This window comes from Malurus melanocephalus, unplaced genomic scaffold (genome assembly GCF_030028575.1).
Source record: "Malurus melanocephalus ecotype Western Australia unplaced genomic scaffold, MMel_1.1 scaffold_641, whole genome shotgun sequence".
Taxonomy (NCBI): Eukaryota; Metazoa; Chordata; class Aves; order Passeriformes; family Maluridae; genus Malurus; species Malurus melanocephalus.
Window position 1 is genome coordinate 241,879 of NW_026623873.1, and position 26,174 is coordinate 268,052.

The following is a 26,174-nucleotide window of genomic DNA, read 5'->3' on the forward strand; positions in this document are numbered from 1 at the left end:
GACCCCGAGCATCCCCTGTGCCCCTCAAGGCAGCTCCAAACCTGCCGCCCTGCCCTGATGTGGGTCCCTCTGTGTGGTCCCAGCCGCTCCAGTGAGCTGGGAAGGACCCTTGGCAAGGGGAAGGGGGAGAAGTGACTCGAATAAGGCAGGGAAAGCCGGGTGCAGACACGGCCAGGGCTCACCAGAGCCCCCGACCCCCAGCCATCCCCCAGCCCGGAGCACAGGCAGGGTCCCCCGGGCCTGGAAGGGCAGCGGTACCCCCCTCTCTGCCCCTCCCGGCACCGGCAGCTGCGAGCGAGTCCTTTGTGCCGAGGGCTGGGTGGCTGTGGCAGTCCTGCCAGACCATCGCACTGCCCCGTCAGCCTTCCCCACCGCCTCTCCATCCCTCCCCACCGTCTCTCCATCCCTCCCCACCGCCTCTCCAGATCTCCCCACTGCCTCTCCATCCCTCCCCACTGCCTCTCCAGCCCTCCCCACCGCCTCTCCAGACCTCCCCAGCTCCTCGCAGCCCACCCAGCCCTCCCCACGCCCGCCGCCAGCCGGACTCCACACGCGCAAAGGCAGGCTGCGCTTCCAGCCCCACTTCTGAGCCCCCCCTCGGCTTTGGAGCAGCTTCATTAAAAGGAAACACAAACCAGAAGCAGAAGGAAGCACTTTTAAGTTGCTGGCAGCTTTGCCTGTCTATGAGTTATGAGGTCTTGCTTTATTCATGGGGCAGGAAAAAAAATGCTTATCTCCTCGGAGTCCATTATGTTTCATTTGGAGCCCGGGTGCAGTCGGTGCTTTGGCAGAAATATCCCGCTGCCCCGCTCACCCTCCCGAAACTTTATCTCCCTATTTCATTACTGGGAGTTGCACTCGCCCCGGTTTATCAGCGGTGATGGAGTGGATTGCTGACTTCTCTGCTGTCCTAGCAAAAATGAGGATGGAGACATTCTGCTCCAGGTTCCTGCTATTTTCAGAGACCTTGGCTGCATGATTTATTCATAAAAAAGCCATTATTTATGCCAAAGAAAGAAGACAGAATGGGTTAGCTTTTTAAGTGCTTATAATGCATTATATGGTACCTTAGCCTGCCAGACATCATTTATAATTGTAGAATCCCTTAACCTCCTTTTTCTGTTTTCCCTACCCTTCACATCAGTGCAGAGGGTGATAGCAAACTCGGTAATTAGCAGAAGTTGACAGATGTGGCAAGGAGAGGTAAGGTGAAACATCACGGAAGGAGACGTTTCTCCAGCACCTAAAGTGAAGAGAGACCCTCCCTCCTCCCAGCGCAGGCAGAGCGGGAGCGTAGCATCACCACCGAGGATTGGGGCTGAGCTCTGGGGTCCACCCGAGCCTCTGCATCCTGATCTTGGCCTTTTCTGATGGCCTGCAGGTGTCCCAGATGGCTCCTGTGTGGGAAACCCATCCTTCTCTCACTGCAGACAGAACCTCGGGATGCTCTGGGCTCSTCCTGCTGCCGTGRGCGCTGCAGCCYGTGGCCATMGGGGTYTGTTTGWATGATAGCCAACTGTGTGGAAACATTACTATTGTTAAATATACATTGTTGTTAGATCCATACMATCAGGAGATACTTGGAATGGAGACCTGACAAGGTAAGAAGCTTTGTCAGGCCTCTAAAGGGGGGAAATGATGCCTTATTTTCTATATTTTCATGTATCTGTATTCCTGTACTTCTCCAGTGAATAGCACTAAGCTCCTGTTCTCCCATCTTTAGACAAAACAATTCCTCTCTGAGCCTGAAATCCAAGGATTGGATTTCACTGACTCAGAGCCCCAAAATATGGAACCAACAGAGAATTGGGGGGAGCAGCTTGGGGTGGGTGACATCATCACCTGAAGGTGTCATTGGAAAATTGGGGCTCAATGTGTTAATGAGACAGAACTGATAAAAGGTGAAGATCTCGTGACTCGGGGTCCATTTTGGTGCAGCCTCAGAAGGAGGCTTTGCCCTGAATGTGCCACTAGGCCTGGATTAAATTTGTCTGCTTTTATTCTCTTCACTTTGTCTGGTCTCTGTTTCAGGTGAGCCTTGTTTTAGGCATCACCACCAACTGCTCCCCCCATTTCAGCCCCGAGCCCTCCCTCCTCAGCTCTTGCACAATCAGAACAAGTATCAGGATTTGCAACAGCAAAAGAAAAAAAAAAAAAAAACAACACCTAGAACCTGCAAAAGTGACGAAGTTGAAGASCAGAGGCTGTTGAAAAGCAGAACCTGGCAGAGCTGGAGSCTGGAGCAGCAGCAGGAGCTCTGTTAACACCATCACAGTACCAGGGCCACTGTTTGTCACCCAGTGAGGGTGTGTTTGTCACCCAGTGAGGGTGTGTTTGTCCCTCTGGGGCTGGGCTGTGCTGCTCCAGGTGGGAGCAGGTCACATCTGAGCTCAGCTGGGCAGGTCCATGGCAGCCAAAGTGCTCCTTGTTCTCTGTTTCTGCCCTCAACCCTTGCCACGAGGTAGGAAATGCCTGCAGTACCACCTGCCTCCAGGGAAAACCAGGCACCAAGGGGGACTGTGAAGCTCTCTCAGAATCACTGAGGTTGGAAAAGCACTCTAAGATCATCCAGTCCAACCATTAACCTGTTTCTGGGCCTGCTGCTGTCACATCTGTCCCCTCTCATCACTGCCAAGGGTCTCATCAAAGCTGAAAGCAGTGGGAATGGGATTTACATCCTGGAGGAGACCACAGCATTCCCACTGTAACCCATTCTGGGGTGGGTGCAGACATGATTTTAAAAGCAAAKTTAAATCACAGCTATCAAACCTGTGATTGGAGACAAGCTGGAATATCTGCCCTGTGCCTGGTCCAGCTCTGGATGGATGCAAGGAGGGAAGGGTCACTTTGGGGGTCAGGGGGGCTGCCCAGTGTGCTCCTCATGGGGTGAAATGAGGTGGCCATGGGGCCAGAACGCTCCAGCAGGTCACCCYAAATCAGGGGAGGACTTTCTGTGTTTGCTCCCACCTGGAATGAGACACCCACGCTCCGGACTGTGAGACGAGCCACAAGAAAAACAATTAGTGATGGGAGGTGAGAGGCAGCCTTCCCCTCGGGCTGCTCGCCTGGGCTGCATTCAAGGAGGAGAAAATCCCCATTAAAAGGCAGTGCCATTTCCAAGCTTCCCGAGTTCAAAAGCGGAGACAGAAATCTCAGCTCTGATTTTGCTTTTTAAGCCTAAGATAAATAAAAATGTAAGAGACGGGAAATAATGTAATGTAATCATCAAGGAGAAGAGAAACCAAAGGCTCGGCTCTCACACGCACACGCAAATATAAACACACACGCAGCACACATTTTAAAACCAATTAAAATCCCTTTGCAGAGAGAGCTCTTTCACCCACTCTCCAGGATACAGGCTATCTGCTTCCTTGGCGCACTGGATATGAATAATTAAAAGCTAAACATATGTTAAAAAATGCAAACAGTACATGATCCTGGAAACTTCCTCTCCTTATTATTATTTCCACMAGAAAGCTGTTAAATGGTTAGAAAACTCGTGAAACGTGCCAGCCTTGGCGTCTCGTGCACTTCCCCGCCCTGGCTAGGAAGGAGTTAAAACCATTTGGCAGAGACTAACCCATTAGGCCTAATAATTATGAAATTATAGAGGTACTCAGGTGACTGTTAATTTCACACATACTGTTCAGCTCGGTGGCTAATGAGAGCCTGAAGAACTCAAGTGCCTCATCTTTCTTGTTGAATGGTGACCTGCAATTAATGAGCTTCTGCAAGAAAAGGCAGCATTTTGCACTTGGGGCTAATAAGATGGCTTTTGTGCAGCAGCATTGTGATACCAGGAGCTTTCGAATGAAGATTAAGAACTTTTCTCCTTATTTATTTATGAGCTCTACGCAGTCCAAGGGACCACACATGCAGAGAAGCGGCCCTGGTGTGAGTCTTGGAAGAAACTTAAGAGCGCTGTTGCTCCGAGGCAATGGCAAAAATCCTCCTCCTCCTGCGCTGGGAAGTGATGAGAGGGGATTGTGGAGCCCTGTCCGTGGAAATGTTCGAGGCCAGGCAGGATGAAAACAGCCTGGGATTGTGGAAAGTGTCTCTGCCCGTGGAAAGGGGTGGAATGAGATGGGATTTAAGGTTCCTTCCAACCCAAAACGTTCTGGGGTTCCCTGACTCTCTGAGTTAACAGGGAAACAGCTGCAGGGTGATCACCCATGGTGGRGAGGACAGGGCAGAGTTTCTTTTTCTTTTCTTCTGGAGAAAGAAACAGTCGAGATTCTCTTTTCCCTCTTCTCACACACTCACCCATCCTGGCCACAAAGATCCCAAAATAAGTCCCTTATGTGACTGAGCACAGCTCCTGCCTGTGTGACAATCCCCTGCTCAGGAGCTGGAATCAATCCCAGCGGTTTCCAGAGGCGCTGCTGTGTTTTCTGGCTGTTTCCAGACTTGCCTGGCTGGGATGTGCATGCAGGAACCCCGGGGCTGCAGGTCCTGGGCAGCAGAGCCCCAGCCAGACCCACCCAGCTCAGACAGAATCCCAGATCACTGAGGCTGGAAAAGCCCTCCCAGACCATTGAGTCCAGTCTGTGACCGATCCCCACATTGTCACCAGCCCAGAGCAGTGAGTGCCACATCCAGTCCCTTCTTCTCCAGGATGGTGACTCCACCACCTCCCTGGGCAGTCCCTTACTATGCCTGACCACCCTTCCTATGGGGAAATTCTTCCAAATATCCAACCCTGGCCCAGCCTGAGGCCGTTCCCTCTCCTCCTGTCCCTGTTCCCTGGAGCAGAGCCCGACCCCCCYGGCTGCCCCCTCCTGTCAGGGAGTTGTGCAGAGCCACAAGGTCCCCCCTGAKCCYCCYTTKSYYCMRGSYKRRSCCCYTTYCCAGCTCCCAAACCCTGCAGCCCTCCCAGCACCCACATTTCTGAGYGCCCAGGATGTCCCTGCCCTCTCTCAGTCAGTGTTTGCACAGTTATTCTTGGTGGCAGCATTATCATAATCATTGTTATTAACACCAATTTTATCTTTAAATGCCTGCTTTCATTGACATTTGCTCTGTGCCCACACGTGCAGCACTCACCCCCCCCAGATGAAGCCAAGCAGCCCTTCTGGGTGCTCCCACCTCCACCTGTGTTAGAGCAGCTCAGAAATGCCTCCTCTCACAGTCCTGGYCATTGTCCCTCCGTGAGGGGACCCTCTTCCTCCAAACTCAGGAATTCACAGAGAGAGGAGAAGCTGGAGCAGACACAGAGTGTGGAGCACCAGGCTGGGATCCAGGACACAGGGGCTGATCCTTTTCCATGGGCTGGGAGCCCATCCTGAGGAGATCTCGTGGTTCCTGGTGCTGGTTTGTGCTCCTGCAGTTCCCTGTCACTAAAACCTGTGGTCTCTCCAAGCTCCTGGAGACTGCAGCTGCTCTGTCAAGAGTTTCCCAGGTAAAAATCAAATGCAGAAGAATTCTGGATATCCCAGCAAGGTCTGTCCCCTCTTGCCAGGTGGGTGCTGGTTCTCCATGAGCTCATGCTTGTGCTGCTTTCCCAYAATGAGCTAAAGAAGGTGGGTCCCAAATGTCTCTCAGTCCTTGACAAAAGAGTCAAGGACTCTGAGACACAGAAGAGTTGGAGCGTGGTTTGGGTTGGAAGGGACCTTAAGATCACCAACAGAAGGTGCTGACCCTGCTCCAGCACCTCCAGACTTTCCTTTAAAACCACTAAGTTTCCAAACAGCTGCTCTTCCCTGGCCCCAGTTCCTCTGAGGCTGCAAATGGAGTGCTCAGGTCCTGGCAGGTGCCTCCTCAGAGTCATTCCCTGCCGTCATTTCTACAGTTTATTCTGCAAGGGCCTGGGATGAGAAGGAACCCCTGCCTGTGGCACAGAGGAGCCCAGGGAGCCCCATGTGGACTGATAATGATCATCCAGAAGAACCTGCAGCCAAAGCAAGGCCTCCTCTCTGCAGAGAGCAGGTGCAGGTCCATGGAATCATGGATTAGTTTGGTATGAAAGAGGCCTTAAAGACCATCTAATTCCAATGTCCCCACTGTGGACAGGGGTGCCACTCTGGGGAYCCTGTGCCAGGGCCTCAGCAACCTCACAGGGATGGATTTCTTTTTGATATTTAACCCAAATCTACTGTCTTTCATCCTGACGCCACTGCCCTTTGTCCTGTCACTGCTTTGCCTTGAAACCCCCCCAAAACACCCCCAAGATCCCCTCCCAGCACCTTGKGCTTCTTCCTGGCACTGCCTGGGGTGCTCCTTCATCAGGTACCCATGGTCCCTMTCCTCGCAGCTCTGCTCTCTCCTGTGTGACAGCAGCACCCTCTCTCCTGTCACCACCAGAGGCTCATCCCCAGCCCCCTGGGGCAGCTGGGCTTGGGGCCAGCCAGGCTGAGCAGCGAGATGCCATCCTGAGGTGGCACAGCCCCCCTGACTGCATCCTGTCCCCTCCCGCGGGGAGCTGGCGGGTGATGCTGTAGCTGACACAGACAGACAAGTGTCATTTCAGGGGGAGCTGGGCCGTGCTGACGGGCTGGGAGCTGTCAGGAGCTGGCACTCGGCGTTCCAGGGGTGGCCTTTGGTTGTTTTGCCGCCTTCCCTTCCCTTCGAGTCAATCAGGCGGCCGCCAGCGAGGCACCCTGCACCGGAACGGGAGGCACTGGCSTGGATCTGACAGGGTGGGTGACGGCTGCCACCCCGGGAGGGAAGGGAGAGCTCAGGGAAGGTCTGAGCCCTCAGCCTTGCTGGGATGGGGACAGCTGAGGGGACACGGCCACCCCCCAGCCCTGTCTGGCATCTGGTGCTCTCCTCCAGGCCCTGCCAGCAGCCTGTCCTTCAGCCAGAGCCAGCCTCTGTCACTGCCTGTCCCCTCTCCTCGGCTCTCCTGTCCCTGCTCCCTGGCTGCTGAGTCTCTCCCTTCTCCAAAAAACCCATATTCAGACATTTGTTTATTGTGCAATGACTAAATGAGCACGTGCATCCCAGTCCCTAAAAACATCTCATTTGGGCGTCTTCTGCTGGGAGCCCAACCTTGTCAACACCTTGGTGGGGTGGGGACAGGCTCCTTTCCACATCACGCACCCACAGCCTAAAAATGAAGGTGTCCAGGTGGGAAAAATGCTCTTTCAGGAGTGTCTGGAGGTCCATGGGAGCCCTGTGTGATTCCCTGCTTTGTGATTCCCTGCTCTGTGAGTACCTGCTGTGTGAGTACCTGCTCTGTGAGTACCCGCTCTGTGAGTATCCTGCTCTGTGAGTATCCTGCTCTGTGAGCACCCGCTCCTGCTGCCATGGAGGGCTGATTCTGGGCTCTCCTTGGCTGGAGATGGAAGAGCTGCCAGTGTCCAGGCTCAGGTGTCCAGCAGAGCTGGGGGCAGGTCTGGAGGGTGATCCTGGCTGCAGTGATCAGAGATGGTCCCTAGAGTGGCTGCTGGAGTGTCTCAGGAGGGACAGTGAGGCTGGGCTGAGCTCCCCTGCTCCTCAGGACCCTCTGCCCACATCATCCTCACCTTCCCTTCTCCTTTGGGCTCAGCCCAAACTCCTTCACAGGGTTTTCTTTACCTGTGGTATCCAAAGGCCATGGCCCCCTCAGCAGAGCCCGGGCTGGGCTGGTGCATCCCACAGCACATCGCAGGTAAAGCCTGGCCCTGCTGTCCTGGGGGGTTCTTTCAGCTCCTCTTTGGGTTTGAGCTCCGTGTGCCACTTCCCTGACTCATTCCCGGACTGCTCACGAAGAAAAAGGTGCAATGGAGGCAAAGAACTTCCCAAACACCTCGCCCTGCCCCTCACCTGGCTTCGCCCCCACCCACATTTCCAGAATCTGCCTGGGAGAACATCTGGAGAATCTCTGTCGAGAGCCTTGTGCATGTCTGGGTCCAAGACTCAGCCTCTGCCAGGGCACTGCTCCTCTCCCTCGTGAGGGAATGGGGCTGTGTGACACACTCTGCCCTGACAAACCCGGGCTGGACAGGGTTTGTGTCCTCCTTATCTGCTACAGCCTTGCAGGAGCTTGTTTGATTAATTGTTCCAGAGTTTTATGGGGAATTGGAGTTCAGCTGACACAGAGGAAAGTCCTGGCTGTCCTTTCCTGAGTCTGCCCTCTCCCAACCCCAAGGAGTCCGGATCACAGCCTGCTGCAGYTTTGGGATAACCCTGTCCCAGCTCTGAGTGCCCTGACCCCACTGGGCTGGCTGCTGCTCCTGTGTTGGCCTGAGAGCTTTCCCCATTGCCACCCATCCTGTCAGAATGGAGATTCTGGAAACATCTCCCCCTCCTCCATCCAGCCCTGCCCTGCCTCACAGAGGCATTCTCAGACATCCCAAGGTTCCTGGTGGGGGATAAGAATGGCTCCTGTCCTGCTTTCCTTTCTCTCCTTTTCTGGGACCTCAGCACATCCTGGGAAGGGGAAGAGCAGGTTTCTGCTGTGCCACCACYGTGGTGAGCCCCACACTCCCCTTGGAATTCCCAAAGGCCCTTGGTCCCCTAAAACCACACAGTCCTGAGTATCTCTGCATCTTCCCAGAACCATGAACTTCCCAGCTGCCCTTTTCTGTCCCCATGCCTCAGTTTCCCCACCCACAGGATGGTGCAGTGAGCTTCAAAGGGAACAGAAAGGGGTGGTGCCTTTACCTGTGAAATCCTCGCACTAGGCAGAGCTGGGGCTGTTCAGCCTGGAGAAAAGGAGACTCAGGGGTGACCTCATCACTCTCCACAATTTYCTGAAAGGTGGCTGTGGGCAGGTGGGGTCGGTCTCTTTCTCCAGGTAGCAGCTGGCAGAACGAGAGGACACAGCCTTGAGCTGCACCAAGGGAAAGGAAGGGTTGATTTTCAGAAAGAGTTCTTCACAGAAAGAGTGATAAAGCACTGGAATGGTCTGCCCAGGGAGGTGGTGGAGTCACCATCCCTGGATGTGTTTAAACAAAGATTGGATGTGGTGCTTGGTGCCGTGGTTTAGTTCAGGTGTCAGGGCATGGGTTCGGACTTGAGGATCTTGAAGGTCTCTCCAACCCTGGTGATTCTGTGATCTGTGAAAGACGCATTTTTAYGTGACCAAGGAATGCTGAAGAAGGGGAGATGAGGCAAGGAGGTCCCTCAGCTGCACAGGGATGTGTGGGGCAGCAGAGACAGCGCCCCAGGGGGAGGGCAAATCACGGGGGCAGAGCCATCCCATGTGAAGGGAATYCTGAGAGTTGCAGCAGAGCCGGGTGTAAAGCCATCCCGGGATGAAGGGAGCCCCGAGAGCTGCAGCAGAGCCATCCTGGGTGAAGGGAGCCCCGAGAGATGCAGCAGAGGGCAGGACAAAGCCTTGCCCAGAGCCGCGCMGTGCCGGGGCTGCTCGGCTGGTCAGAGGGAAGGCTGAGGAGTGTTTTGATTGCAGCGTGTAAGTGCCTTCACAGGGATGAAATCCCAGGTACTAAAGGGCCCTTTAATGCGGCTGTGAAAGRCAGAGCAGGGACCAGCAGCTGGAGGCAGATCCGCGGGAGCTGTGCTCAGAAATGAGGCGTTAATGGAGCCGGAGAGAAGGGCTCGAGTGGCCGTGGGTGACTCAGAGCAAGGCTGGAGCCCCGCGCAGAGCGAGCCCGAGTCAGGGGGCGCAGAGGGGTGACAATGACAAGGCCATGTGGCCCCGTGACACAGATGGGGAAAGCGAGGCACAGAGGGGCAGATGTCACAGAGCCACGCACAGGGGTTCGGGAGGGCTGAGGGCACACCCGGATCAGGTGTCTGTGCGCTCAGGTGTGTCCCCTGGCAGAGCGCCGCTGACACCCAGAGCCACCTGGGCCACCCCGGGCTAGCCCACCTGGCCGCCATCTGTCGCGCCAGAAGGGCGCGGGTTTCCCGCRGATCCCGTGTCACATCTGCCAGCCCTGTGGAGATGTCTGGGGGCCCCCAGAGCTTCTTGAATTGCACGAGGCACCTCTGCCGAGGTTCCCCCTCCTCGGTGACAAACCCCGTAATCATTGCGCGCAGGCTCTCAGACGAGCGAGGCCCCGTTTCATGTAGCTCTCCCCAGGCACTTCATTACAGCAGCCCGACATGAGGGCTGCTCTGATCCCAGCCCCTGGCAGGCTCCCTCYCGCCCCTGGAGAGCCGGTGCTGCACGTGTGGCCGCTTCCCCTCCCGGCACAGATGTTCGGGCAGGACATCTGATACAGCAGGATTAGGTCGGATGTGTAACGAGATGCCTGAGGATTCAGGGAGCCCTGGCCCCTGGCAGGTATGGGGGGTCTGAGCCCTGCAGGGCCCCTGTGGGGCAGACACGGCTGTGAAGTGGGTTTTGGGGGTGAATGTCATCATAAAATCATTGCAGGGACATGGAATGGTTTGGGCAGGGAGGAGCCTTACAGAGCATCCTGTTCCAGCAGGGACACCTTCCACTGTCCCAGGCTGCTCCAAACCCCATCCAGCCTGGCTTTGAGTATTCCCAGGGATGGGATATCTGTGGGGCCTGGCTGCTCGTGTCCTCTCCTGAGCTGGAGCGGTGCAGGGTGGTAAAGGCCAGAGCTGTGGGTGCCGCTGAGCCAGCTGTGCTTCAGGGCTCTGTCACTTTTGGGGGACAGGGCAAGGTGCCAGTCCCACTGCCCAGGGAATGGTCCCAGCCCCGAGGCTGCCAGAGCTCCAGGAGCGTTGGGACAGCACTGCCAGGGATGCACAGGGTGGGGTTTGGGGGGTCTGGGCAGGGCTGGGGTGGCACTGGGTGATCCTTGGGGGTCCCTCCAGCTCAGGACATTCCGTGATTCCCTGATTTGGTTTGATTCACACTGCTGGAGATCCCAGCTGACACAGCCTGTGTGAACCATGGCACTGTGCTCTCTGCACTGGAAAGACTTTCACTTTCTCCAGTGGGAAGATTTGCAGGCTCAGAGCCAGACCAGAGCCAGGGGAGCACCGGGTGCTGCACAAAGGGCTGTGCAGTGGGAAATGTGGGCTCGGAGCCACCCGAGTCACACCTGTGAGCTGCTGCGAGAGGCCGAGGCAGCGCCAGCAGCACCCTTTGATCGGGCTGTGCACAAGCAGGTGTGCCATTTACCCATTCTCCTGGCACCAGAGCACCCTCCCGGGGTCCCTGCTGTGTCAGTCTCTGCTGGTGCGGGGGACAGCTGGGAGATGCCCTCAGCCCTGGCACACCAGCCTGGGGAAGAGCTGCTGTGCCCAGCACGGGAGCTGCCGAGTGCTGCTGCCTGCCAGAGGAGCAAACTCGGTGCCAAGCTTGCTGGGGAGAGGAGATCCCGCTGCTGAGCTGTTTTGCAGCAGCAAACTGTGGATGAAGCTGTAAAACCCCAGGTAATCCCTCAATCCTCGCAGCTCTCCAGGGCTGGGGAGGAATGGCAGAGTCACAGCAAGCAGGAGGCTTTCCAAAACKCTGTCAGGGCTCTCTGCATGTCCCCCCAGCTCTGCCCCTGGCCGCAGAGCTCAGGAAGCACCTGCCAGCCTGCCTGGGAGGTTTGGGGATGCTGTTCCCTGGCAGGGCTCCATCTGCACAACCTATGGTGCTGACAAGCCCCACTGAGGACTGGGAGGGAGCCAGCATCTGGCTGCCGACCATCTCTCCCCTCTCTGGCTCCAGCAGCACGTAGGGCTGCAAATCACTGCTTAAAAGGAGTTGGTGTGTCCTCTGGGGACACCCTGCCACCTTGTCACCGTGCTGCGGGCACAGGTTGCTGCTCCGTGGCACATCTGGGGCCAGGCATGTGCCTGTCCCGCGGTGGTGCCAAAGAGGTGCCTGCTTTAGGCGATTCTCTCATCAGAGGATTCTCCTCGGGGAATCCTTGGCTCCATCCCCAGAAAAAGCCCCTATGAGGACAGCAGGCAGGAGGACAGCATTTCCAGCATTACCAGCCCTGCTGRAGGGCCCTAAACCTGCAGGTGATGACTGTACCACCCTGGGGAAGGTGTGGCAGCCAGGCAGTGAGTTACCATGGGAAAGGTGAATGTTCTATGAACAAACCCCAGCGTTTATTAATGTGGGGGCTGRGGACAGAGAGATGTTTGGAACAACATCACAGCAACCCCCACTGTGATCCTGCATGCCCAGCCCACCCCAGGTAGCTCTGCCCCAGCTCTCTTGTCTCTCAGGGGGTGGTTTTGGTTCTCTGGCTGGGGAGAAGTGCCTGGGCCAGTGATGAGGGCTCCTTTCCACCCCGTGGTGATGCCATCCCCTCCAAAACCACTCTGTGTCTGTCCCACTCCAGACACGAACCCACTGGTGTGTCCCCAAGCTCAGTTGGGTGACATGTCCTGCAGCCACCTYCAGCTGGTGCTTTGACACCCCCAGAGCAGCCCGGACTGGAGCTGTGCCCTGCTCAGAGTGTGGCACGGAGCCGGCCGGTGACAGCCACAGCAGCGCTGGGACATACAGAGCATTGTCCTCGGGATGGTGGGTGGAGGTGCAGGGCTGGGGGTGGCCCGGCTGACATTTAAAGGTCCCTTTCAACCCAAACTCCTCTGAGAGTCTCCAGTCCGGGCTGCAGGGAGCAGGGCCGCGGCGGGGCTGGCTCGTAGAGCTCTCCTAACGACAACCATCTCTTGTGGCTTCCCCCCAGGGCCCCGCGGCGGTCAGGACCTGCTGGAGAAGGGCTGATGAGCTGCAGATGGGGCCGCCTGTGCCCACCCGTGGCCRGGGAAAGGGAACAGCAGAATCCCTGCTCTCTCTTTCCTCGGCAGAGCTGGGGGGCCCSAGGGGCTCGCTGCCCCTTGCCATGGCAGCATCGCCCTCCCCAGCCCTCTCGCCGCGAATATTTGAAGCACCGGGGGCGCCTGGAATTCGCAGGAAAGCTCACTGGCCTTGCTCCAGTCTCATAAGCATGACAATTGCTCTYTCGCCTGCTCTGTTTCAGATCCTACCCTTAACATTTAACCACTCCCCATTAATTTCCAAATTGCCACACACATCGCGGAGTCATTCCTTCCCCGGCGCTGCTCTCAATGCCGAGGCCGGGCTATTCCCAGGGAGGCCGSGGCCGGGGGGCAGACCTGGCTGCGGACCCCCGGTCCCGGGAGGGAGTATGGGAACAGGAGGAGAAGGGAGCTGGGGACCCGCCACTTGGCTTTGTCTGGTGGCAGACACATGGAGCACATTAGCAGCCTTTCAGTGGAAGTTTGATCGATGGGGAAGGCTTTCTAACTGACTATCAAAGCACGCATGGTATGTGAGAAGCAGACACCAATTAGTGATGTCTTTTTAAAGGCTGCCTTGTTAAGAGGGGAATAAGGGGAAAGAATGAAATTGGCCAGAAAACATGGAGCTATTTAACCTTAATTAGAAGAAAGGTGTGGGCTTTGTGAAAAGGCCATTTCTGAAAGGGGTTTTTCTCCCTGGGTATAAAGAGATCCTGCCTACTTGTTAGAGACTTGTTAGAGTTTATAAGGCTGGGCAGGAGGCTAACTTGTAGAAATGCCTTTTATGCCACTTGAATGTGTGGCTTACTTATTATAGTCTGCCATCCTGCCAGGGTGGCTGGTGGAGAGGAGAGGAGAGAGCAGCACTGCCAACTGGCTATAAATTTCATGAACATCATAAATGTAAGTGCTTTCTGGAGAGCTGTACAGATTGCACATAAAAGTCCCCCTTCTGTCCCTGTAAACTAAAAAGAGGGCTTTTTTGGCAAATTAAAAATCGTGGAGTGTCTTCCACGCTGAGCTAGGAAGCAGCCAGGCTACAAATCCACAGCTCCAAAGCCGCGGCCGCGCAGGGAGGTCTCCCGCACACGCTGGCACCGCCGCTCCCGGTGCCACCGTGTCCCCRRGGGGAGCAGGACGCGGAGCCGGGGGGCTGAACCCAGCGGCGGGCACCCAGCGGCGGGCACTGGGGGGATGCTGTGCTGCCACACGGGGCGTGTGCACGGTGCCACCTCGGTGCCAGCAGCGGGGACAGCGCAGAGCGCGCTGCCGGCGATATGAGAGGGGTTTTTCGGGGAGCCGTGGGACCCAGCGCGCTGCCGGCGACAAGAGAGGGGTTTTTCGGGGAGCCGTGGGACCGAGCGCTGCTGCTGGCGCTTCCCCCGCCCTCCCCGCGACCTCGGGGAGTCACGGCACCTTTGGGCCCCGCTGTGCTGGCCGGACACGAGGMGCGGGGCACGCAGGGCTGGCACAGAGCAGCCAGTGGCACCGGCAGCACTGCGACAAGGCAACACGTGCTTGTCCCCTGCCGCGGACCCCGCCACCGGACGCGTCAATAAGCACAGAAAGAGGCATTTTCTCCGTCGGCAGAACAAGCCCGTGCTTTATCCCCGCCGCTGCTGCTCTGCTGGGCTGTGCAGCCCTGCCAGGAACATTCCCAGCCTGCTCCTGTTGAAGACGCAGCGCTCGTCCCTCGCGGGKCTGTGTCGGCCTCGAGGGTCCGCGTTGGGATGGCGCCTGCTGTCTGCACAGCCCAGCGAGTTCAGCTCCTCGCGGCGCGGATCGGGGCTCCTTCTTCCCCTTGCTGCTTAATAGGGCCCATAAATATCCTCTAATGACTGCATGGAGCAGTCACGGCACACAGCACACGCAGGGAGATGCTCTCACCCAGCACCTGAGGCCGGGGTGAGGGGTTCCTGCATGGGGAACGGCAGAAAGGRTTTCCAGCCCGGGCTCCCCGCAGCAGGCAGGGCAGGTGCAGGGCACTCAGCCCCTTTTTGGTCTGGTTCACTGCAGTCTCAGCATCCCTGCAGAGCCTGAGGGCTGCGCTGCTTGCTCAGGGTAAAAATTGATTTTGGGGTCACAGCCACGTGGGATTGGACAGGAGTGCCCCACACAGACACAAAGTGATAGGGCCCTGCTACCATCCTGGGCCAGTGAGGGATGTTTTAGTCCCCTGAGGCAGCTGCAGCCATTGTTTCCCATGGGCTGTTCCTATTCAGCATCAGCTCCTGCCTGGAGTCTTATGGATATGTGTGGAACTTTACTTGGAGGAGACCACAGCAGGCAGAGCTCCTGGATGTTTTAGAGCTTCATTCCAGACCATGGAATCCTAGAATGTCCTGAGCTGGAAGGGACCCCCAARGRTCACCYAGTCCCACCCYRGCCCTGCCCAGACCCCCCAAACCCCACCCTGTGCATCCCTGGCAGCGCTGTCCCAACGCTCCTGGAGCTCTGGCAGCCTCGGGGCCGGGACCATTCCCTGGGGAGCCTGGGCAGTGCCAGCACCCTCTGGGGACAGAAGAACCTTTCCCTGCTCTCCAGCCTGAGCCTGCCCTGGCCCAGCTCCAGCCCTTCCCTGTCCCAGGGATCGGAGCTGCCCCTCGGGAGGAGCTGCAGCCCCTGCTGAGCTCTGCCCTCAGTGTCCTCTGCTCCAGCTGAACACACCAAGTGCCCTCAGCTGCTCCTCCTGTGGCCTCTCTTGACCCTTCACCATATTCCTGTCCCTCTTTTGGATGTTCTCTAATATCTTTAAATCCTTCTTTTGTTGTGGTTTCCCAAACTGCCCCCGGCACTCGGGCTGAGGTCACAGCAGTGCAGAGCAGAGTGGGACAGTCCCCTCCTGTGACCAGTGCCATGCTGGGCTCGATGATGGCATCGCTGTGGCTCCTTCCCTCAGCCAGGAAGCTTTTCCTGCCATCCCACATCCTTCAGGGTGTCCTGGACCCAGCCGAGGGTGTGGGAGCCAAGCCCTTTCCCTTTCTGCAGAGCACACGTGCCTCAGATCCCGGCAGCAGCGGGAGTTGTGGCTTCGGCTGAACCAGAACCAGCGCTCAGCGAGGCACCCTCTGACTCCAGCCCGAGGAAAAGCACGTTCTTGGGGCTGAGAGCCGCTTCCCTCGCAGCCTTCCAGTTCCCCAGCTAGTTCACATCACACTCAGCATCCCCCAGCTCCGTGCTGCGGGTTTGGGCAGCGCTGCTCTGWGCCTGGCTGAGGTGCTTCCCCCGCAGGAGACTGGCATTCCCGCGGCGTGCCGGGGCTCTGGGTGAGCAGGAGGGACGGGCTGTGCTGGGAAAGCCGCCTGCGATCCTGTGGTGCCATGCACAGGCATTGGCACGGCTTCATCCCGAGCCAGCCAGCGCTGGGGCGCCGAGGGGACACGGCGTGGGYACGGTGCCACAGCGCACTGAGGAGCGTCCGCAGGTGGCAGGTTGGACTCAGCATCTCTCTTGGGAGGCTCAGGGAATTCCCTGGAAATCAGGGGGGCTTGTGTCGAGTTTTGCCTGGCTCAGCTTGCAACAACGGCCCAGGGCACGGCGAATTTACCGCAGATTTATCACCCGTGTGACCCTGAGGCCGTGGGGCCGGGCCGCTCACACCGGGGCTGTGCCAGGACGTGCCAGAGGTGAGCTGAGAGCCCAGGGCACACCTGCACACCCTGCCATGCCACCCACACCCCTGCCCCACTTTTGGGCAKCTGAGTGTCGGAGGGGACCATTCCCACCCCTCTGCAGATGCCCCCGGATGCCTCAGCCCCTCTCCCACCGCGGTGCTCCCCCGTTTCCCCCGTGCCCCGCGGGATGAGCGGGCGGCAGCAGCGGGGCAGGGCAGACCCGCCGGTGCCAGCCGCAGCCACGGCTGAGGGTGAGGTCCCGGCAGCCTTTCCGGAGGGCAGTCCTCCCCCGGCGAGGCTGCAGGGACCTGCCAAAGGGAAGGGACATCAAAGCGGAGCGAAGCGCGGCGTTCTGGGTGGGCAGCTGCCCGTGACGGCGGCTCCGGACGGGGCTGTCACCAGCCGGGATCGGGAACGTGCTCGGGAGCGTCCCCATGGGAGCGTGGGGGGCCGTGCAGAGGTCAGGATGCTCTCAAACTGCATCTGAAGCCCGGGGCAGTTTTTCTGGGGAACTTTGAGCACCCCGAGAGCTCTCCCTGAGCCTCCCCTGTGCTCCCCTGCCGTGCAGAGCTGGGCTGGGTTAGAGCGTGACCTGTCCTCAGATGACTGAAGCTAAACCAAAATAACCCCGGCCCGAGCCAAGTCGGGCTGCCAGGACAGCCTTTTGCATCAGTTCCCTAAATTAGAATAATACTGAAGTGAGGCTGGCACGGGGACAAGGCTGGCGCTGCGAGAGAGGCAGGAAGGACACCGGCACATTCCCAGMGCCTCTCGCCGCGCTGCGCTGGGGCTTCTCCGCCGGGAAGGGGCTCTGGAGCCGGGGGCYGGGCTGTGGCACGGCTGGCAGCTCCTGGCAGCGCCAGCATGCCCAGGTGTGCTGCCCCGGGGCACCTGCCTGCCGTGCGGCACCGGTGTCTCCTCCTCGGGAGCGTTTCGCAGCTCTCCTGCTCCCCCAGGCTCTTATATCCCTGTCGGAGCGTGCCGGAGCCGCAGTGCCCGGCTGGTGAGGGCTCCGGGCACCGCAGGTGTCACCGGCCACCGTAGGTGTCACCGGGGAGGGCTCCCATCCCCAGCATCCCGCGGACACGGTGGCACGACAGGGAGGGATGTTCCCCCTGCCTGGGTGAGGGGCTGGAGCAGCAGCCAGGGCTCCTGTCCCCCTCCTCACACACGGTGACACTGCACAGCCAGGGCTCCTGTCCCCCCAGTCACACACGGTGACACTGCACAGCCAGGGCTTCTGTCCCCTGCACCCCTCACACGCTGGGCTCCTGTCCCAGAGCCGCTGCTGTGACATCCCGCTGGCCGGGGGGAGCTGGCCCGGGCACAACCCTTGTCTCCAGCGGTTCTCTCAGCCAGCGAAGGGCATTTGGGGACAGTCCCTCACGTGTCTGCAGGGCYGGGGAGGGGCTGCCCGGCCTCGGCATCTGCGGGGATGAGTCCCCAGCTCAGGGGGCTGAGCTCGCCCGTCCCTGCCAAGGGGATKCTCTGGGCTGGGAGCGCCCGCTGCAGCCTCAGCCCCTCAKCTTGGCCTCRGCTTCTGACCCACAGCCTGGGGGCYTGGCGGAGGAGTTGGGGGGGAAATGCAGTTTGGGATGTGGTTTGAGGAGTCTGAGAGCCCCAGGTCTGCTCCCAAGGCAAGGGAGGGGCACAGGGATGTACCTTTGTTCAGCTCCCAGGTGAAAGACACTTTCCCTTTTCAGGAGCCACCCCAGACACCCAAGAGGGGCTGGGTGGTGTCTGTCACTCTGTCCTTGTCCCTCTGCAGTGGCACCAGGCTCTCGGGAGAGCAGGATGAGCTGTGTCCCCGGAGCTGTGTCCCAGCTGCAGGGCCATGGGCACACTGTGACACATTGGCACGAACCAAATGTGCTTCAGTGGCCTCTGCCAGGGCTGTGCAGCCTTGCCCTGCCACTCTGCCTGGCGGAGAGGTGTGGGGGTAACCCCTGCCGTGGATTTAGGACCATGGAATGTCTGGGTTGGGAGGGGATTCAGGCTCCTGGTTCTGCACTGCTGGTGCCACTGCAGCGCTCTGGGGTGGGAGCAGAGCAGGGTCAGACCCTCACACAGGAGTTGGGGTGCCTGTGGTTCCCCTCAGGAGCCCCGGGGTGTGTCATAATGGTGCTGCCACCGCATCTGGAACGGCTGGATCTGCCCAGTGCCCCGGGGGGCTGCAGAGGTCAGGCGCCAACGGGGCTGGGTTTGGGCTCCAGGAGCAGCAGAGGGTCCCAGCTGGCTCCTCACAGGTTCCTGTCACCCCGACGTGGGGACCCTGCCTCTGTCACAGTGACAGGAGCCAGCTGCAGAGCACCAGCCCCTCCCCGGAAAGCGCCCTGGCTCCGAGGCACGGCTCAGGCTCAGTCCGAGCGGGGATGAATGCAGAGCKTCGGGGTTTGGCAGGAAAAGATTCCTGGGCAAATTCCAGCCGGGCTGAATGGAGAGCTCGGTGTGCACGGGAGGGGGTCGGGGCAGTGTCACTTTGGGATCTTTGCTGCTCTTTGAAGCAGGAACCAGCAGGGATTGTCCCCATAGAGCATTGTCCCCTCCCTATGGGCAGCGCAGCCATTGTCACTCAGGGCTGCCACCCCGGGGCTGTGCAGGGCACATGGAGCAGCTCGGGGGGGATCTGCCACTCAGCCACCAGAGACATCAGCCCCTGTCACCAGGGCACTGCCAGCTGCTGGCAGACACGAGCCTGGTGGCTTTAGGGCTGTGGTCATTCTGCTGCAGGTGCCATAAGGAAATGGGATGTCTGCTGCCACAGAAATCCCACTGTGACCCTCACAGAAATCAGAGCCTGTCCTGGGGGCTCAGGGGATGAGCAGGACTGGGGCAGAACTCGSGGGGCACAGAATGACAGAATGGTTTGGGTTGRAAGGGACCTGAAAGCCCCTCCAGTGCCACCCCTGCCATGGCAGGGACCCCTCCCACTGTCCCAGGYKSYYCCAGCCCCAATGTCCAGCCTGGCCTTGGGCACTSMMAGGGATCCAGGGGCAGCCACAGCWGCTCTGGGCACCCTGTGCCAGGGCTTCCCCACCCTCAMAGYGAAGAATTTCTTCCCCATATCCAATCTAAACYTTYTCTCCTTCAGCTCAAAACCTTTGTTCTTCCAAGCTGTTATAAAATKATTTTACTGCATGTGTTCAGCCTGAAGGAGCAGAGAAGCTCCTGGGCTGATTCTGCCCTCCCTGCAGTGGCCCCCAGAGTCACTTCAGGCTGGGCTGTGGTCTGGACAAGTTCCCTGGAGCCTTTCCCACAGTTCTGGGACCTGCAGGAGCCCAGCTCCTCCCCGGTGGTGGCATMCACCTCCCATGGCCCCAGCACAAGGGATGCCTCAGGCCTCCTGAACCTGCCCCATGCCCTCCTGGGAGGGTGATGGAATCCCCCCAGCCCCCAGGGCACGCAGACAGCCCCGTTCAGCAGCCCCCAGAGCCCCCTCCTCCCGGCAGTGTGATGTGAAGGGTATGTGGAGCTCCTCAGGGGGAGGAGGAGCAGCCAGGTCCAACCAACACCACGGCCCCTGGGGGGCATCTTTTGGGGGCACTGGGTCTCTCAGAGCTCTGATGAACACCCCAGCTTCCTGGGGGTGATGGGTCCTGGCTCTCAGGGGCTCAGGGGGACATCCCAGCCCACACCTGCTCTTCCCAGGGCTGACATCTCCCATGTCCTGCTCTCCCTCTGCCCTCACGCTGATGGATGCACTCCCCCCATGGCATTCCTGGGATTTGTCTACCACCAGTTGTGTTCCTGGAGCTGATTCAGTGAGCCCATGGYCAGGACAGTGGCCGGTGTCCCTGCCCTTGGCTGCCTGAGGCACATCTATCCAGCCCAGGGATGGTCAGGATGGGCAGTGGGGTCAGACTGAGGGGTCCCTGGGTCAGGAGCAGTGAGGGGGTGGGGTCTGCACCCTCCCACCCTTCCCCAGCCCTCCCTGGCCTCAGCTGCTGGTGAATATTTTTCGTGATGCTCAAAACTGCAGAGAAAACCCTGAAAATGTGGCAGAAAGGTCAGCAGCCAACGGGGACTTTGAAGGACGTRTCCTTTAAAGGACGAGCCAGGCCCCGTGAGCTCTGCCATCCCCTGACCTCCACTGGGGACCGGGGATGCTGGGGRGTGCTGGGAGCTGGTGCCACCACTCTGCTGCCTCTGTGAGCTGGAGATGCTCCTGAAGCTGCTGAGGGGTGAGGAAATGGGGTCTGAGGCGGCACTGAGCCCAGGAGGGTCAGCAGGGATGGCAGGACAGGGTGAGCCACCAGCTCAGGATGGCATCACAGATGGGCATGGGGGGTCAGGCACTGGGACAGGATGGGTGGAGGCAGCAGAGGGCAGAGGAAGATTCCCCTGCAGAAATTCCTTGGGGAGGGGATGCATTGGGAGGAGAGAAATTTGGCAGATGAGAACCCCCCTCGGTGGGGGATCCTCAGAGATGGGCAGGGCTGGGTGTGGCTGGGCTTCGATTCTGATTAGAWCCAATCCAGCACTTTAATTGGTGGGTTTTTATTATTAATTGGCTCACAGTGATATTATTAATCAGCTCAAAATTCTGGGTGTGCTCCCAGCTGCACCACAAGTGTGGGTCACACCCTGAGCCTGGTCTCATTCATGATCCTGGATTTACCAATACTGAGCTTTATTAACCCAGCCCTCTGAGCGTGGCTGGGCTCACTCAGAGCCCTCACAGCAGACCCACCAATAATGCACTTTATTGGAGCAGCAGACTCCGGGCTCATTGAGATTGCTGGTGACAAAGCCACCAAACCTGCAAAATACAAATGTGAAGCATTTTGTCCCAGCATTCTTGGGCACGCTCTGACACAGGCAGAAGCACAAATCTCACCCAAGAGCTGTCTCTTCTCCAAGGAGGAGAGAGGTGCAAGCCCATCCCTGTCTGTAAGGTGGTTTTGGTTTCCTGCTCTGCCACGGAGGGTTTCAAATCCAATTTTGTCCTTTTGGGAGAAGCGGAGGTGAAGTTGTAGTAAAATATTTCTATTACTGCTGTCATAAATGGTGGGGGGCAGCTGCTTTATATGGAAATGAGGGATATTGAGAGTCCCAGACTGTGAAGGCTGTGGGTCTCGTGCAAGGGCACAACAGAGCTGGGACACTGTGACATCAGCCCCTGTCCCCAATGTGTGATGGCAGCAGAAGGGTCAGCTCCAGGCTCCACCCGATGTCCACCATCCCTCAGCAGGACATCACGGCCACAGAAATCCCTGAGCCACACATCCCATGGCATTTCTCAGGAAATCTCAGTGCCAGAGGGCAGGGATGGATGGGATATTGGGAAGGGATTGTTCCCTGGGAGGGTGGGGAGGGGCTGGGATGGAATTCCCAGAGCAGCTGTGGCTGCCCCTGGATCCCTTTGAGTGCCCAAGGCCAGGCTGGACATTGGGGCTGGGAGCACCTGGGACAGTGGGAGGGGTCCCTGCCATGGCAGGGGTGGGATGAAATGAGCTTTAAGGTTCCTTCCAACCCAACCCATTCTCTCATTCCATTTTCCTCTGATTCTCTGATCCCACCATGTACACGAGAGCATTGTCCAAGCCCTTCCTGGCCTGTGGCAGGTTTGGTGCTGTGTCACCGGCCTGGGGTGACAGAAGGATTTTTGTGTCATCCCTGACCTTGGGATAGGTGGGAAGGTGGGATCCACACTGGCTCTTGGCTGCCCACGTGGACCTGTGAGCTCAGAGGATCAGATGGTCTGTGCCGCAGAGCTCTCTCCAGCTTGGCCATTTATTTGTGCCTTAAACAGCAATTAGGAAAAAAAAAAAAAAAAAAGTGGAGCTGCCTTTGCCTGTGAGAGGCTCTGCCTGACTCCTGTCTCCTCACTGCGGTGCTGCTCTGATTTCCATCTCATGCATATCTTATTTAACATTCTGGATACTGTTTTGAGTGCCCCAATATTTTAAAATAAATTGCCGCATGTAAAAGACTTAATGTCACATTCTGTTATTCTGACTGTTAAAAGAAAAGTGAAATCTTCAATGGGGCCAGTGGAGCAGAAGCAATCACGCAGAGGGAGGTCCTATTAATGTGTATTACRTTTCATTATTGCAGCTCTGCATGTCAGGCAGCTTCTCATCAGAGCTCACGCAACACATCACAGACTTAACTCCTTGCAAGCAAACAGGGGGGCGGCTTTGAAACTCCTGCTCTGCTCCTCGCCTCCCCCGGCGGCGTCTCTGTGCTGCTGTTCCTGTGGCCCCGCTCCTCCCGGCCCATCCCTGCCCCTCCTGGGTCCTCCCTGCCCATCCCTGTCCATCCCGACCCATCCCTGTCCATCCTGACCCATCCCTGTCCATCCCGACCCATCCCTGCCCCTCCTGCCTCATCCCGGCCCATCCCGACCCATCCCTGCCCCTCCCAATCCATCCCTGCCCCTCCCGACCCATCCCTGCCCATCCTGACCCATCCCTGCCCCTCCCGATCCATCTCTGCTCTTCCCAGCCCATCCCTGCCCCTCCTGCCTCATCCCAGCCCATCCTGACCCATCCGTGCCCATCCCGACCCATCCCTGCCCCTCCCAATCCATCCCTGCCCCTCCCAATCCATCCCTGCCCCTTCCGACCCATCCCAGCCTCTCCCAGCCCCTCATGGCCCATCCCTGCTCCTCCCGCTGAGGAGGAGTGGGATGTGCACCCAGGGAGATGAGAGGAGTAAGGGATGATGGAAAGGGGAACGGATGATGGAGAGGGAATGGGGTGATGGAGATGGAAATGGGATGATAAAGAGGGTTTGGGATGATGGATAGGAAGTGGGATGATGGAGATGGAAATGGATGATGGAAAAGGAAAGAGATGATGGAGAGGGAAGTGGATGATAAAGAGGGAATGGGATGATGGATAGGAAAAGTGATGAAGGAGAGGGAAATGGTTGATGGAAAAGGAAGGAGATGATGGAGAGGGAGCAGGATGATGAATAGGGAAAGAGATGATGGAGAGAGTAAGGGATGATGGAGAAGGGAGAGGATGATAAAGAGGGAATGGGATGATGGAGAGGATATGGGATGATGGATAGGAAAAGCGATGATGGAGATGGAAATGGATGATGGAAAAGGAAGGAGATGATGGAGAGGGAATGGGATTATGAATAGGGAATGGGATGATGAATAGGAAAAGATGATGGAGAGAGTACAGGATGATGGAGATGGAAAGGGATGATAAAGAGGGTATGGAATATTGGATAGGAAAAGCAATGATGGAGATGGAAATGGATGATGGRCAAGGAAGGAGAGAAATGGATGATGGAGAGGGAAGGGGATGATGGAGATGGAAATGGATCATGGACAGGGAATGGGACGATGAATAAGGAAAGAGAGGATGGAGGGAGTATAGGATGATGGAGTGGAAGAGAGATGATGGAAATGGAATGGGATGATAAAGAGTGTATGGGACAACAGATAGGAAAAGGGATGATGGAGATGGAAATGGATGATGGAAAATGAAGGAGATGATGGAGAGGGAATGGGATGATGGAGGGGGAATGGGATGATGGAGAGGGACACGTGGGAATAGCAGCAGGGAGAGGGGATGGGAGATGTTGAGCAGAGGATTTGCACTTTGGAGTCCCTGTGCTGCCAGTCCATGTCACCTTCTCGCAGCTCCCACCTCCATGGGATGTCCCATCAGGGGCTGCCCCACAGTGACTTCCTGCCCTTGAAGGTCCCTGCAGCCCGCCAACAGTTTGGGTTCTCCCACCCCCTGGCTGGGCTTATTCCCATCCTTCTGCCAGAAAATGYTCCCTGGACAGAGCCACCAGGAGAGCAGGAGCTCAGCACTGTCTGTGGAGTCTGGAGTTACCCACCAAAGGATCACAGGGGTACAGAGACATGGAAATGAAGAAACTGAAATCCTGAGGGAGCAGRTGCTGGACAGAATTCTGTGACTCAGGAAAGGGGTGCTAGGAATGAGCATGTCACGGTGCTGGGGCTGCTCCTGGAGAGGCAGAGGATTTCTTCTGGGGAAAACAAAAATCCTGAAAAAAGTTTGTATTTTCCTAGCAAACAAAGTTGGGTGAGTTTTATTTCCATTTTCTGTAGGGTTGGTTTGTTTTCTGCCCCGGTTTTTCCCAGCCTCTGTTATTGTATTTTCTTTTTTTATTTATTTTTTTTTTCCCACTTGTGGTTTTGAGGGATTGAGGCTTTTCTGCTGCAGCAGTTAAAGTTTGAGTTAGGAATTTCATGAGAAAAAAAGCTTTTTTTCTAATTCAGTCCATTCCAAGTTAACTAGTTGATACTCCCAAACCTCCACCCCAGCTCTGATCAGGGGCTTCACCAACTGCAGAAGGAGGATGAAACATTTCTGGGTGATGGGAGGTGCTGGTGTTGGTGAGGACTGTGGCTCCCAAACGTTGGGATGTTCCCCCTGCACCCCAAGAGTGCCCAAACCCCTCCTGATGTGTCTTGAGCTGCTCCCACTCCCATGTGGGTCCCTCTGGGCCAGGGCTGTGGCAGGGGTGAGGGGACAGCAGTGCCACCTGTCACCACAGCTGCCTCTCCTTCACCTCAGAGAATGTTCTGAGCTGGAAGAGACCCCGAGGATCACCCAGTCCCACCCCAGCCCTGCCCAGACCCCCCAAACCCCACCCTGTGCATCCCTGGCAGCGCTGTCCCAACGCTCCTGGAGCTCTGGCAGCCTCGGGGCCGGGACCATTCCCTGGGGAGCCTGGGCAGTGCCAGCACCCTCTGGGGACAGAAGAACCTTTCCCTGCTCTCCAGCCTGAGCCTGCCCTGGCCCAGCTCCAGCCCTTCCCTGTCCCTGTCCCAGGGATCGGAGCTGCCCCTCGGGAGGAGCCCCAGACTCCTTTCTGCCTTTCAAAGATGTTAAAATCAGGACTGAGCCATCTGCCTGCAGTTTGGGTGTCCCTTCACTCCCCGAGTGCTGCTGGTCCTGCTGGCTCTGTCCTCATTGTCCCCAGCAGACCTGGACCCCACCCTGGCCCCTCTCCTCCACCCCACAGGGACCCTGCAGCAGGCTCRGGGTTTGGGGGCTGCAGAGGAACTGAAGCCAAGCCCAGCAGACACAGGGTGAGGTGTCCATGGCTGAGGGATGGACTGGGGCTCCAGGAGCAAGGCAAGGCACGCTCTGTGCCCTCAGTGAGGAGGAGGAGGGAGGGATCCTTCCCCTGCTCGTGTTGGACACTAAAGACTCTTTCTCTTCATCATCATGGCCTTCATTTCCTGACACRAGTGAAGAGCACAGGGAGAATGTGAGAGCAGACACATCATGGTTCTACCGCCATCCTGGGGAAGGTGTCCCTGGAAACAGATGATCTTTACAGTCCCTTCCAACCCAAAATGTTCTGGGATTCTGCAGTTTTATGGTGAAGAGGTTCTGTTCTTAGAACAATGGCCCCCAGTAAGGCAGGAGAATGGTCCCAGCCCCCAGGGGCTCCTCTGCCCAGTGTCCTGGCACTCCCTGATGTCCAGCCCCGGTGTTCTGGCACTCCCTGATGTCCAGCCCCAGTGTCCTGGCAGTCCCTGATCTCCAGCCCTGGTGTTCTGGCACTCCCCAATGCCCAGCCCCATTGTCCTGGCACTTCCCAATGCCCAGCCCCATTGTCCTGGCACTCCCCAATGCCCAGCCCCATTGTCCTGGCACTCCCCAATGCCCAGCCCCGGTGTCCTGGCACTCCCCAATGTCCAGCCCCGGTGTCCTGGCACTCCTTGATGTCCAGTCCTGGTGTCCTGGCACTCTCTGATCTCCAGCCCTGTGACCATGGCTAATCCCAGCCTTGTCTGCTGTGCCTGCACCGGGATCCCTGTGGCTCCTCCTCGCCCAGCCCGGTTTGCCCAGCCCCTCCTGGCAAACGCCACTCTGACCCGGAGCGCTCTCACCCCTCCTCCACGAGTGGCTTTGGCTGAGGCAGCCAAGCCTTGGGCTGAGTTTTTGCTCTCCCTGATCCTCCCCAGCCCATCCAGAGCCCTCATGGGGACGGGGAGGATCAGGGCTGGATTATTGGATTATCGTGCAAGAGCAGCAGCAGTGG